This window comes from Rhinoderma darwinii, chromosome 1 (genome assembly GCF_050947455.1).
Source record: "Rhinoderma darwinii isolate aRhiDar2 chromosome 1, aRhiDar2.hap1, whole genome shotgun sequence".
In the NCBI taxonomy this organism is placed as follows: Eukaryota; Metazoa; Chordata; class Amphibia; order Anura; family Rhinodermatidae; genus Rhinoderma; species Rhinoderma darwinii.
In genome coordinates, this window is record NC_134687.1 from 129,198,062 (window position 1) to 129,211,152 (window position 13,091).

Genomic DNA, 13,091 nt, shown 5'->3' on the forward strand with positions numbered 1-13,091 from the left:
ACTGAGGCCTTATTCACACGAACGTATAATACGTCCGTGCTACGCACGTGGAAATCACGCGCGTCGCACGGACCGATGTTAATGAATGGGGCCCTTCAGACTGTCAGTGAATTTCACCCAGCGTATGTGCGCTGCGTGAAACACATGACGTCCTATATTTGCCTGTGTTTCGCACTGCACGCACCCATTGAAGTCAATAGGTGCATGCAAATCGCGCACGGCACACGGAAGCACTTCCGGGTGCCGCGCGTGATTCACGGTACAGTAGTAAAATAAATGAAAAACTGAAAAGCACCATGTGCTTTTCTGTTTGTAAACAGAAAACCAGAGTGTCATCATCATGCCGGCTGCGCGAAAATCACGCAGCCGCGCACCATATGCTGATGACACACGGACCTTTTGCGCGCGCAAAACACAGCGTTTTTTGCGCGCGCAAAACTGACACGTCCGTGTGAATAAGGCCTTACACTGTCCCTTCCTCAAACTGACCTATATTTAAAGACATAGTGCACAATTTATTATTCACATTTGATATTTAAATAAATTTAATCCTATTATGTTATATATTATCTGTTGGTTTTTTTCTCACTTTGTGTGGCATGATGCTGTTAAACTTTAGGTTGAAACAAATACTGATATAAATACATTATTCCTCTGTGGTGACTTAATCGTAACATATTGAGGTCGTTTTGGTAGATTTAGTATTAAAAATGTCCACATCACCTGGTTACAACCATCATTAACCCTTTCATGCCGGCAGATTCACGTCCTAGCCGCATATGCCCCGTGCAGCCAGTGCGTAAATCTACAGTCCTCTGCTTCTGCCGGCATAGCACTGAGGAGTGCGCTCTGATGTCGGCGGGGTCAGTGTCCCCAGCTCCCTACACCGTGATAGCCGAACCAATTGGTCCAGCTTCTGAGCATCTGATCATCATGATTAATGAGGCAAGAGAAAAGTGTATATGTATGTGTGTATATATATATATATATATATATGTATATATATATGTGTATATATATACAATGTGTGTGTATATATATATATATATATATATGTGTGTGTGTATATATATATATATATATATATATATATATATATATATATATATATACTGACATCTTGGGGACCACTTGGTTCACAGGATCGCAATCTCCAGGGTGAGATGGTTGGCACACTTATAAAGTTCACTCCAACTCATTGCATAAAAGTTTAAACCAGCCGCAGCTAGCTTTATTGTCTTCACCACAGCAAGCAGTGTTACAACAAAAAAACATACAAAATAAACCCTAGGCCGTCCAACCTCTAACACATTCAGTGTCCCTCACTACGAGACACTGAGCCTTGTGCCCAGTACCTAACAACATAGGCAGCTTTACCTCACACGGTGGTGACTCTCACAGGCTAGCATGCCTGTCTTCCCCAGACTGAGAGCCCTGTGTGAACAGCACACACCTCAATTAAAGAGCCGTCTCAGGTGGAGCCTAACTAGCTCATCAGACAGCCCAAGACATGGACTGTCTGTATGGAGTGGAAGCCCACCCTTCTCCTTCACACTCCAGCAAACCAGGCCCTATTCCGGGCTTTACACCCAAGCAACAGCAGAGAAGACCCTCGCTGCTGTACATGCTCCCTGGTTGCTTAAAACCTGACAGTTTCTGCGTCATTCTGTTGTTTGGCTCCGTCAGAGGAGCAGAACAAGGGAATAATGGAACCAACGGACACCGCCGGTTGCCGATGGAACCCACTGACTTTACTAGGTTCCGTCGGATTTCCAATTTGGTGTCCGTGATTTTACCGGACACAATAGCGCAGCATGCTGCGCTATTTTCTCCAGTAAACCCTGCCGGATCTGCGACTGAGACCCCGAACGGAGCCTCTGACGCAGATGTGAATAGAGCCTTAGTTAGCTGAAAAACTCTAAAAATAGTTATGTTATCCAACATAGTTCAAAAGTTATAACTGTGTAAAAGAATGTATGCCAAAACTTTAAATTTAGGCCTGGTCATTGAGGCATCAATGACCCTTGGTCCTGAAAGGGTTAAGCACTTGACAAAATGAGCTCACATGACAAAATGATTCCAAGGACCCACTGTCCCACTAGAAATGACACATACATGTCCCCTTCTAGTTGTACTTTATACTATCCTGTTATCATAGTGTTTCAATTTCACGCCATTTTAAGACTCCTGCTTGCTCTCAATGAATTGAAACATTGTTTTTATTCAAAACCTAAAAAATTGTCCTGCTCACCCAGCTGATGGTTTTGTTAAAATGTATCCCAGTAGATAAGCGTTCTGATCCTGGAATCCAAAACCGTACAGAGGTTTGTGATGCTGATGTGTTTAGCTCGCAGAGGATTGCCTATATTGATAGTGTAAGGGCTCATTCAGACGAGCATAAAATTTGTCCGTGTGATGTGGATGAAAATCACGCGCAGCACACGGACCCATTGATATCAATGCGGCCGTTCACACATGCAGGAGTTTTCACGCAGCGAGAGTCCGTTGCGTAAAACTCACTGCATGTCCTATATTGGTGAGTTTTTCACGCACCTATCGCCCATTGAAGTCAATGGTGTGTGAAAATCACGCACAGCACACGTGTGCTGTGTGATTTACGCATCGATTCAATTGAGAACAATAAAAATGTGCTTTGCTAGTGCAAGAATAACGCATTCCCCTTGCAGTGAATCTGATACGCTCATGTGAATGTAGCCTCACAATCTGGCAGCTGAGTAATCATGAATAGGTCAGGGCAGGCTTTTAAATCTCTGAATGTAAAAAATACATGACTCCACTTAGGCTTGTAGGGGATCGGTGGTATCTGTCGCACAACAAATTTGGCACTGCATCTTTTTTTATTTATAACGGAAACCACAATGCAGATGTGAGCAGCGCCTTAAGGTCCCATTACACGGACCTGTAATTAGTCAAACAAGTGCTCTTACGAACGCTAGTTCCCGTTTATTGGCCCGTGTAAACATGGCAGCGATCAGCAGGCAAAGAAGTAAACGCTCGTTCGCCGGCTGAACACATCTTTTATGCAGCCAGTAAAATCATCGCCGTCCGCAGCACATCTCCCATTTCAACAGTGGATGTTCTGCCGACAATTGGGCAAACTGATAGAGACCGAGTAATCGTGTTCATGATCATTCGTCCCCATACAGAATAGCGCTGTAAAAGGGCCTGTTAATGAGCACTTATCAACTTATTATATCGTCAATCGGACCTCGTCATGGGCAGAAATCTGACAGTGTAAACCCACCCTTACTGATATCCAGAAAAAAAATCTTAAAGTGCCTGAAACTTACAGGCACACACAATGTCTGCTTGGCTTGTATTCAAAATATGTGAAAAATGTCCATAGAAACCTTACTAGTAAAATAGATCATCATTACAATTCTACTTTATATACTATTGTATAATAGAGTTGGTGGCTACTTTTGTTTGTTTTCAAGGTTGCAATACACAAGAAAAGCTCTGTTCACACTACAGCTAAAATACAAGATAGTTTGGTAATAGAACTACAGTGTGAACAGAGCCGTATACATTTTGAAAATACCTACAATATTGTATGATTATTCCATCACTTTGGCGGCAGTATGGTAGAGCATCGCATTATTCTTCTTTAAACTTATATTGGTGATTATACACATTATTCTATTTGCTTTGAGTTTTCAGTTCCCACTTTGTGGTAAGAAACAAACTAGCTGTGAGCAATCCAAGAATTGGATATCATCAGGGCAGGGAATCACTCCCATTGACGGATACAGGTTTCAGCGCTAGATATAGCTGCTCTGTATACAGGATACAAAGCAGTTGTATCTCAAAGTAAAAAATTTTTAATAAAATGTAATTACAAAGTTGCACAAAGCACACTAATTTTTTTTTTTTTTTTTTAATAAAAATGTCCATTTCAAAGGTGTACATAGCCTTTAACTAGTGCAGGATTCTACATTGAAAGATGGGTAGGGTTTAAATTTAGGGAAAAGGTGTCATGTTACATAGACAAATACTGTATTAAAGGATTTGTGAATATATAACATGTTGGTGAGGAATTTCAGAATCCCCATGCTTACCCTGCAGAGCCGTAACTGGACTAAGGACTTCCACTTAGTCCAGTTTTGGTATAGTTGCTACACGTTTCTTAAAAGCTAAACAAAAAAGCAGTGTATGCGAAAGTGATAAGAAGCTGAAAGGAAACCTGTGCACATTTTTTTGCATTTAATGTCACGCTAAACAAGTGGAGAAGTATGCAAGTGCTCTGTATGCAATAGGAGACTATGGGTTTGTCCCATTAGGACCACCCCTGTCCCTATGCGCTATTAGGCTTCTTTTTGCAGTGGTTGTCTTCACCCCCCCCACAGCCGCCTGCCAGACAAAAATGAAGTATAGGAAAAAAATGAACACCTGCAGACTGTAAGGCTGCAGGATTTGCTACATGTTCCGGAAGCAAACCGTGTGCGCAACTTTGATGTTTACTTTTATTATTGTTTTCTAGTTTTAGGTTGTTTTAATCCCCAAAAAATAACTTCTGTATGTCGTATGAGCTGATTTTCAAACCGGCTGTGTCTGTTTCTAGCTCTGCATCATCAGCCTAGGGAATTTCTGAATTATCCAATTTTCTAATATAAACACGTGACTTCCTTTCTAAGGCCCTGTTCACACAGAGTATTTTGTAGGCAGAAAAATCGGCCTCAAAATTCCTTCAGGAATATTGAGGCAGATTTTGCCCTGCCTGCACTTTCTTTGCTGTGTTTTTTTGCTGTGTTTTTCGGCCACGGGCATTGACGCAGCAAAAAACGCTTTCTCTGCCTCCCAGACGGATCTGCGGGAAGAAAAATCATGACTCGGAAAAGTCTCCACCTCCCATTGAAATCAATGGGAGGTAATTAGGGGCTGTTTTTTTTTGCGCGGTTTCCACGTCAAAAAGAGTGCCAGAAAACTGTGTGATCTAGCCCTAAATCCGACATAACCCGAGATGTTACACAAAAGTATATGCAAGTTGTTAGAAAAATGTATACCTCCCACAGATGATATCAGTCAGCCATCCGTCGCCCATAGACTGCCATGTTCAAAAATGCATACATCACAGCTATCCATTAAAAAAAATAAGTATACATGAAATGTATACAATTTCATTGTCATGGAAGTCTATGGGTGACGGATGGCTGACAGATGACATCCATCTGGGGTATCTGTCGCCTTTAGACTCCCATGTTGATAGAATTTAGAAGTTTTTTTTACTGGATGGCTGTGCAGATGCCTCTGATGGATACCATACTTTGGCCATCCGTTGGCTGAAGACTCCAATGTAAAAAAAAAAAAAAAAAATTCATGTATACGTTTTTTCCTGGATGGTGTGAGATTGGATTGAATTAGTATCATGATAAATTGTATAATTTAATGCAATTTATGAAAAAGTGATGGTGGATACCTCTGTATTTAAAAATAAGAGTAGAGCGTCACTTTAAGGCTAGAACCGCACATGCCGTTTTTGAGCCAAAGCTATGTCTGGATTCAAAAGGAATACGTATAAAGTAAGGAATTTTATACTTTTCCTTCTTGTTGGATCCACTCCTGGATTTGGCTCAAAAAAGGGTTATCAGAAACAACGTGTGTGATTCCAGCTGAACTCTAAAGAAAAAATAAAATAGGAGCACAGCACTTAAATGTAGCTGTAAATTCATACAACAACCTCCATATTTCCAGGGTTGCATTCCAAGTTTGATGATTTTTCATTTCTATGATCTGATGTTTCCTATTCCAACAGGACAAAGCTCTGAAGAAGTGAGCCTGAACTCCTGAAGTAATGAATTCTCTGTTGTACCATCCTAATTCTGTCAAATGTATTTTTTACCAGTCCTTGCAAGTCTGTGTTCCAATGGTAATTACACTGGGGCTGCTTTTATTAGTAGGACCACTACAACCCTTTATTCTGGAGTTTGCTTATGAGAATTTCATGTCTGATAGAGCGGTACACCTGTAAATATATAGAGGAAATCCATCACTATGATTAATACAAGGCATTGATCATTACATCAGTTTCAACTTCACAGTTTTACTGGCAATTTACTTAGGAAAATGCATAAATAGCAATTCCATAATACAAAGGTATTTTCATTATTGCTTGAAGTGATCCATACAAGTGTCTGTACACGGCTGCCGGGGAAATTCAAGTTCCCGATAGATGTCTACTACTTATTTCCAGCATTCAAGAAAACCAATGAACAACGACAATTTGTCATACCCGTTGCCTCGGACTAGTAGCACTGTCACACTATAGCAAGAATGTTAAATATTAAAATATAGATTCCTATAGCTAGTCCCAGGAGCCAATGTGCCAAGAAACTTGCAGCTGGCACCCAACTTCCCGGGTGGTTTTCTGTTAATGTTTGCATTGATGTTGCAGTTCCCCTTGCCCAAGAGCCAAACCGGCTCCTGGAGTTGTCCCACCGCCACCTAGAGCAGTGATTCCCTGCAAAAATACCATTGTGATTCCCTGCAAAAATAATTCCACTCCCAGGGAACCACAACTCCCATTCTTAAATCAAAGAACCTTTGTGTAGGGAAAGGGGAAGTTTTCTGTTATGCCATTTTCAGGCTAAGATTTGTTGACTGCTTTGCCTGCCCCCGTGCCGAGCATCTTTGAGCAGGCGGAAATCAATTTGTCATCTGTAGTGTAAAGGTGTTAGACGTCTAAGAACGACTCCTCTCCTTGCTGTAGTGGGACGTCTAGGTGACTTCAGGTACAAAAGGACAGAAAAGCTCTGGAGTGTTTGGTGTGTAGACCTTGCTAATTTAGAGAAAATGCCAACTCTGCATGTTCTGTTTCTACGGGAGACTGAGTCCCCTAAATAAATGAACAAAGCATATTGTTTCTTTTTCTTTCCAAATGGGAAGCTCCTCAGGGTTTAATTTCTTTAGAGAAATCTTTTGCGTTTAAAAAAAAATTGAAGCCTTAATATTTTCTTGATTGCAATTCAAACCTCTCCATAAATCATTGAAATAGTGCGGTGTCCTTAGCTTTAAGGTCAATAACGTCTGTCCATTGCTGAGGTTTTTTTTTTTTCTTTTCTTTAACATAAGGGAAAAATGAACCAGGAAATATTATGTCAGCAATTTGGCATTTTAATCCAGTGACTTCATGAACTAAGAATAGTTTGGTGCGTATCACTTTCACTAGTTTATCCTATTCACGTTTTGGAAGCCAGTTTAAAACAAAAGGGTACATTCAGGCATACTGCAGGGAAATTGTAGCAGCTCTCCTTTCTGGCACCTAGTGATGTCTGTATACCCTATTAGAGCATATGGACAGGGGTTGTCATCTGGCACATAGTGATATCTGTATACCCTATTAGGGCATATGGACAGGGGTTGTCATCTGGCACATAGTGATATCTGTATACCCTATTAGGGCATATGGACAGGGGTTGTCATCTGGCACATAGTGATATCTGTATACCCTATTAGGGCATATGGACAGGGGTTGTCATCTGGCACATAGTGATATCTGTATACCCTATTAGGGCATATGGACAGGGGCTGTCATCTGGCACCTAGTGATATGTGTATACCCTATTAGAGCATATGGACAGCGGCTGTCATCTGGCACCTAGTGATATCTGTATACCCTATTAGGGCATATGGACAGGGGTTGTCATCTGGCACCTAGTGATGTCTGTATACCCTATTAGGGAATATGGACAGTGTTTGTCATCTGGCACCTAGTGATGTCTGTATACCCTATTAGAGCATATGGACAGGGGCTGTCATCTGGCACCTAGTGATGTCTGTATACCCTATTAGGGCATATGGACAGGGGTGATCATCCTAAGACCACCTCCTTTAAGAGGAGTTATGATATGATATACCTATATAAGCCACCTTTAAAAGGCTGCAGAGTACATATACCCTACTGGCAAGTCAATGGCACATTTACCACCTTGGTGCTTTGGAGGTTCCAAAACCAGAATTCTTCTTTCTAGTCTAGTCTCTAACAAATATACAAAAAGAAGAGGAAAGACTAATGCTACTAGAGTTGCACATCCAAAACAATTTAAGTTACTTTATTACAAATAGACATGAAAAAGCACAAACCATGAGCACAGCAGTACTTCAAGGGGAAAAAACAACATAAAATATGTGTCAAGGGGACCCCACCATTGCCCTATTAGAATTTAAACAGGAAAAATGTCACTTAAAAAAAGGACACCAGTAAAAATCGTCATTTAAATGACTGTAAATGGAATGTCAAATATAGAATTCAAAGACCATGCAAATGATGCAAGATAAGAAAAAGATGTGATTACCACACCATGCTAGTGGACTCAAAGACCGGGTCCTATAAGGGCAAGAGTGGGGCTGAAACCCCACGAGTATCGCCGTTGGTACGGCTTCATCAGGTGTAACTCTCTTTGGACAAAATTCTTTATATTATACCATAAGGGATTTAAAATAATCAATGGATACATAGAATTCACAAAGGAATGGAGCTAGTGGCGGCTGTATTGTACAAGGACAAGACTCCCCTCAGCCCAAAGGACCCCATACCTGGTTTGCAAAGAACACTCTATCACACACACCGTTCAGGTGCCAAGTCTAGACAGGAACCAGGAAGTTCAGGACAGCCACGTTATACACAATGCCCCACTACTGGTTTCCAGGAGTGGCGTTACACGTCAGATGATGACGAGATATGCGCAAGCACTAGTAAATTATGCAGAATAGTATGCGCATGTCAGTTGCCTCCCCTGATAAAGAGTCAACTTCACAGAGACCACCCAGATCGCGTCACAATAGTGACGTGTCCAGGTCTCGCTTCCGGTACCTGAAGTGACCAAAAGAGGCTTCAAGGAGTAGCAATATGGCGGATAGAGCGCACGCGCAATGCAACCATAATAAGTGTACATAATAAAGTCTGTGCGACTCTAGTAGCATTTGTCTTTCCTTTTTCTTTTTGTGTAATTGTTACACATTTTTTGAGTCCGCACTCCAAGCACCTTTTTACATATATTGTCGTGCCCACCCTACTTTAGGTTTCTAACACAGACATTGTTATATAATATGCATAGTAAATGTGGTAGTACGGCTCTGATTCCAGGGGTGCTGCCCAAAGCGTGTCATTACGGTTTCAAGCCACAAGAGACTGACCCATATTGTCTTGCAATGAATTGTCAAATTCCTCAGATATTTAAAGGGGTTAACTTATCACAAACAATCACTTTCAGTTTGAAGCCATGGCGGCGATCAGCTGATTTTGTTTGGGAAAGCCAGCAAGACATTTTGGTTGCTGCAGGGGAAATCAGTATTAAGTTGTGGCTACTTGGATAAATAGCCGTCCATGAAATACACCAGAGCATGAATTGCTCTTAAAGATTGACGTCTGTTTTTTTGGGAGGTCTTTTATTTTCCAGAAACCGCTCCAGATCTGTCCATGACCTGTGTCCAGTATTGCTTGTCCCCATTTGAAGCGAATATGGCTTTTCTGCAATACCAGACACAGGCCATGGACAGACGTGGTGCTTTTTCCATAGACTTTTATGCGCAGATGTGCAGACCCTTTTTCCTAATTCTGTCCCTGTCCATCACTGATCTCTGGTTTTTATAATGGCGTGGTCTGCAAAATTCCATTAGGGGTTGTCTTTTAATTTTCACCTTGATCTAAACAAATTCTATTGTTATAGTCTACAATTGTTATAGCCTAAATTATAAACTTATTCCAATTTATCTGTTGTATTAAATGTAAAAAACTTAAAATAATGATCATTGTTTAAACCTCCACACCTTATTAACAGGAAGGTCATGGTGACTTCTGACTATGTCTATATGTCCTGAATGGTTGTGATTAGTTTCATCACTCTCTTGTCATGTTAGATCTAAACTTAGGAAGCTCCACACTGTACTTTACGGAAGCTTTATCCTCTACTGTCGATATAAATCATAAACTGGGTAATTATTTCTCTATATGACAAGGATGGTCTGTTGGCAGGTGGTGGGCTATTCATCATTATACGACATATAACTGAAGGATGTGTGATCGATGTAAAGTTAACTGTCACCCAAGCTGGATTGCTGTAGGTTCATTTGTCTTTTTGGTTGGGCTATGACGACTATAACTAAATAGCATTCTCTATTAAAACCTTTTTGATTTGTGTGCTAAAATTAAAGGGGAATTCCAGTTGAGCTTTAGAAGTGATGTTTTTGGCACTGCCCTATGGGTGATGTTTACTTGCTACTTATATTTTTCAATGTTGACTGATTTTCCGTTCTGCTCCATTTGGACACAACAACGATCAGTGACCGAGGCTTAGATGCGTGGTAATCTGAACTGCAAAGGAAGTCTGAGGTGGTCTGTAACACACGTCCCCATTGTCACAAGGAAGTCCGTGCATGTTGAGATGTCCGCAATGATTTTACAGCAAGGCAAGAAGGATTATAAACTACGACCAATAAAATACCAGAGAAAAACGAGCAACCTGGATTTCCACTTTAACTTCTGGTGAATACTTTGGTTAAAGGGATTTTTCCACCTCATGACGTCATGGCAGATTGCTAGGATCACTCAAATAAATTGGGCCTATACGGTTTGTCCATGGCCTCTGATTGTACAAGGAAGGACACAGAGGTTTTCTACGTATGAGTCTGTGAGATAGAAGATTGTGGCATGCAGAATTGAATGCCGTGTTTTGGAGGTTTTCTGAACGCCATGCACAGGGTCGATTTTAGGTTGTATTCTTTCTATCTAGTGTATTAAAACATGGAGCTAAATACAAATATAAAATATGGATAGTTTTCTGTATTTAGCTTTTGTATTTGTGTATATTGGGTCTTATGTCAGTAAGCTCCTTATTGTCTCAGTATTTTCACCGGTATTATTTTTGCGAGTGCCCTCGTCTGAAATGGTTTTGCTTTCTTAGCATAACCTGCCCTCTTATGCTTGTTATCTATATAATGAAGAAATTATATTTCTTTAGTTAGCAGAACATTTGAAAGACACTTTATTGGTATGGTAACTCGGCTGTATTCCACTGGGATTTAATAACTATTACTTTAGATTGAATTAAACAATGGAAGCTTCTAGTAGATAATTAACCAAGTCAAGTTTGATTCGAATAAATTTATTGGTGTGTATCATTAACGGTGTTAATAGGGTTGAGTCGTATGTCTATTTCTCTCAATATTTTGTTATTATGGCACTTCCTGCTTGACCCATTTACATTTTTTAATTGCCGTATCAGGAGTGCTTGGGTCCTATGGTCCTCTGCAGGCCTGTAGTGCGCAATGTGGTACACAAGTGGGACAGCCTGAATGTGAACAACTGTTAATTTGTCTCTCATTGTAGCGACTAATGAATGCATGTGACGTTGTACACTTTAGCTTTTGTAGCGCTCACCTGCCTCCACAATGGCTGTGACCTGCTGTGATGGAAAAATCACGTTTTCATCCTTGTTTGTTTTCTACAGTCCACCTTGAACAATAATCTTCCCCTTTCAACTCTTTTTTTTTTTTTTTTTTTTTTTTTTTTGCCTATCAACTAATCTAACACATTATGCACTTAATTTCAGAGAAACAGAGTGTTCCAACCTTGGTACTTGAATAAAGTTGTGTAAATAGATATTTGTTTTGTGTTGCTTTAAGAATCATTGAGATTTTACCACACAACAGAGACTAGTTTTACTTTGGCACTATGCAAGGCTGAATGGACAAATAATAATGATTCCTTTACTTGTTGCCTACACATAATGGCATAGAGGCAGGCGATTCTGGCGTGGACTATTTGACTTTGTCTCTTGTTGTGGCCTTAGTTAATGCATTTTTGGACATCCTTGATGCTCGTCTAAAACATGTATCTTCCAGAAAAACCTTCTATTTTTTTAAATGGGTTTTCCTGCCATTAACATCACATTTAATATCATACAGTAACTGAAAGCAATCATCATTGCATGTCAAAAGATTCTTGGGCTCTGCATTTGGAGTATAAAGACCATACAGCCAGTATTGCCGTCAAAGGCCCGGCCACATTGCTGAAAATAAAGGGGCCTCCCGGCTCTCAGTAGCTTCGGGAATTTGGAGCAGGGACCCAGCAGTAATTACAGTACTTTGTAGGAAGGAACGTCCCGTTGCAATGTAACGGGGCCAGTTCCTGTCTCAGAAGTAACCAACTCTGGGGCCCTGCTTACACGGTCCTAACCCTGGCTAGTGGAGTCATGAGCCGCACGCAGCGCACGTATCTTTGTGTGAGGCGCTGCGACCTCCAAGCGCTTTTATAAGGAGACACCACCTGAACTTCCTACAGTACATCACAGGGTCTACCAGCGTTTACTCCAGCACGAGGAAACAAGTGCTATGAGGAATCTCTGCCACTGCAGAAGATTTAAACTTCAAAACAGCTCCAACTTAATTTGTGCCCCCTGTCAAGGAGGTTATCTGGCCTTATCTCCCCTGAGGAATTCTGGCCATAAGGAAACGCGTCGGGAGAAGGCAATGATTGATTGCCTAAAATCATATGAAAGAAAACAAGTGAGGCTTCCCAGTCCCCAGCCATAAGAACAGAACAGGACTTTAACACACTACGGAACGGGTAGGAGGGGTCATTACCCCACAGAGATTTATATTTATCCTCCTGGGAAATAGATTACTCACATGTTTTGCAACAATTTGGAGCATTTTCTTAAACTCTGCAAAGAAATGATAATATCACCAATATTGAATTGACTTTTTTTGCATGGAGCACTACATCTCCTGTACAATAAGGAAGATTTTTTTGTAAACAGTCTTGTCCTGGTGTGCCATTTGTTTTACACACTTTTTAAATATGTTACAAGTAAAAGTTACATTTTAAACGAAACTCTAGTCCTATTCCAGTGATTTAATTATAAATTATTGTAGAGTATACAAAATATCAAGTCCTGTGGTGGAAGGCTTCAAATATACCACTAACACCTTAAACTAAGAACAAGAATAGTCTGTCGAGTTTCACATGAAAGCTCTCTCTTTCTAGCCATTTTGAGAGTTTAATCGAACCCACAAATGTAATGCTCCAGATTCTCAACTAGCTAAAAGGAAGGTCAGTTTTATAGCTCCTCTAA

The 13,091-nt window shown here is 40.6% G+C and overlaps 1 protein-coding gene across 4 annotated transcripts in view; it reads left to right on the top strand.

The window, feature by feature from the left end:
- Positions 1 to 13,091, top strand: part of NR3C2 (nuclear receptor subfamily 3 group C member 2) — a 351,146-nt gene that overhangs the window by 177,441 nt on the left and 160,614 nt on the right. The gene's annotated exons all lie outside the window — the stretch shown is intronic.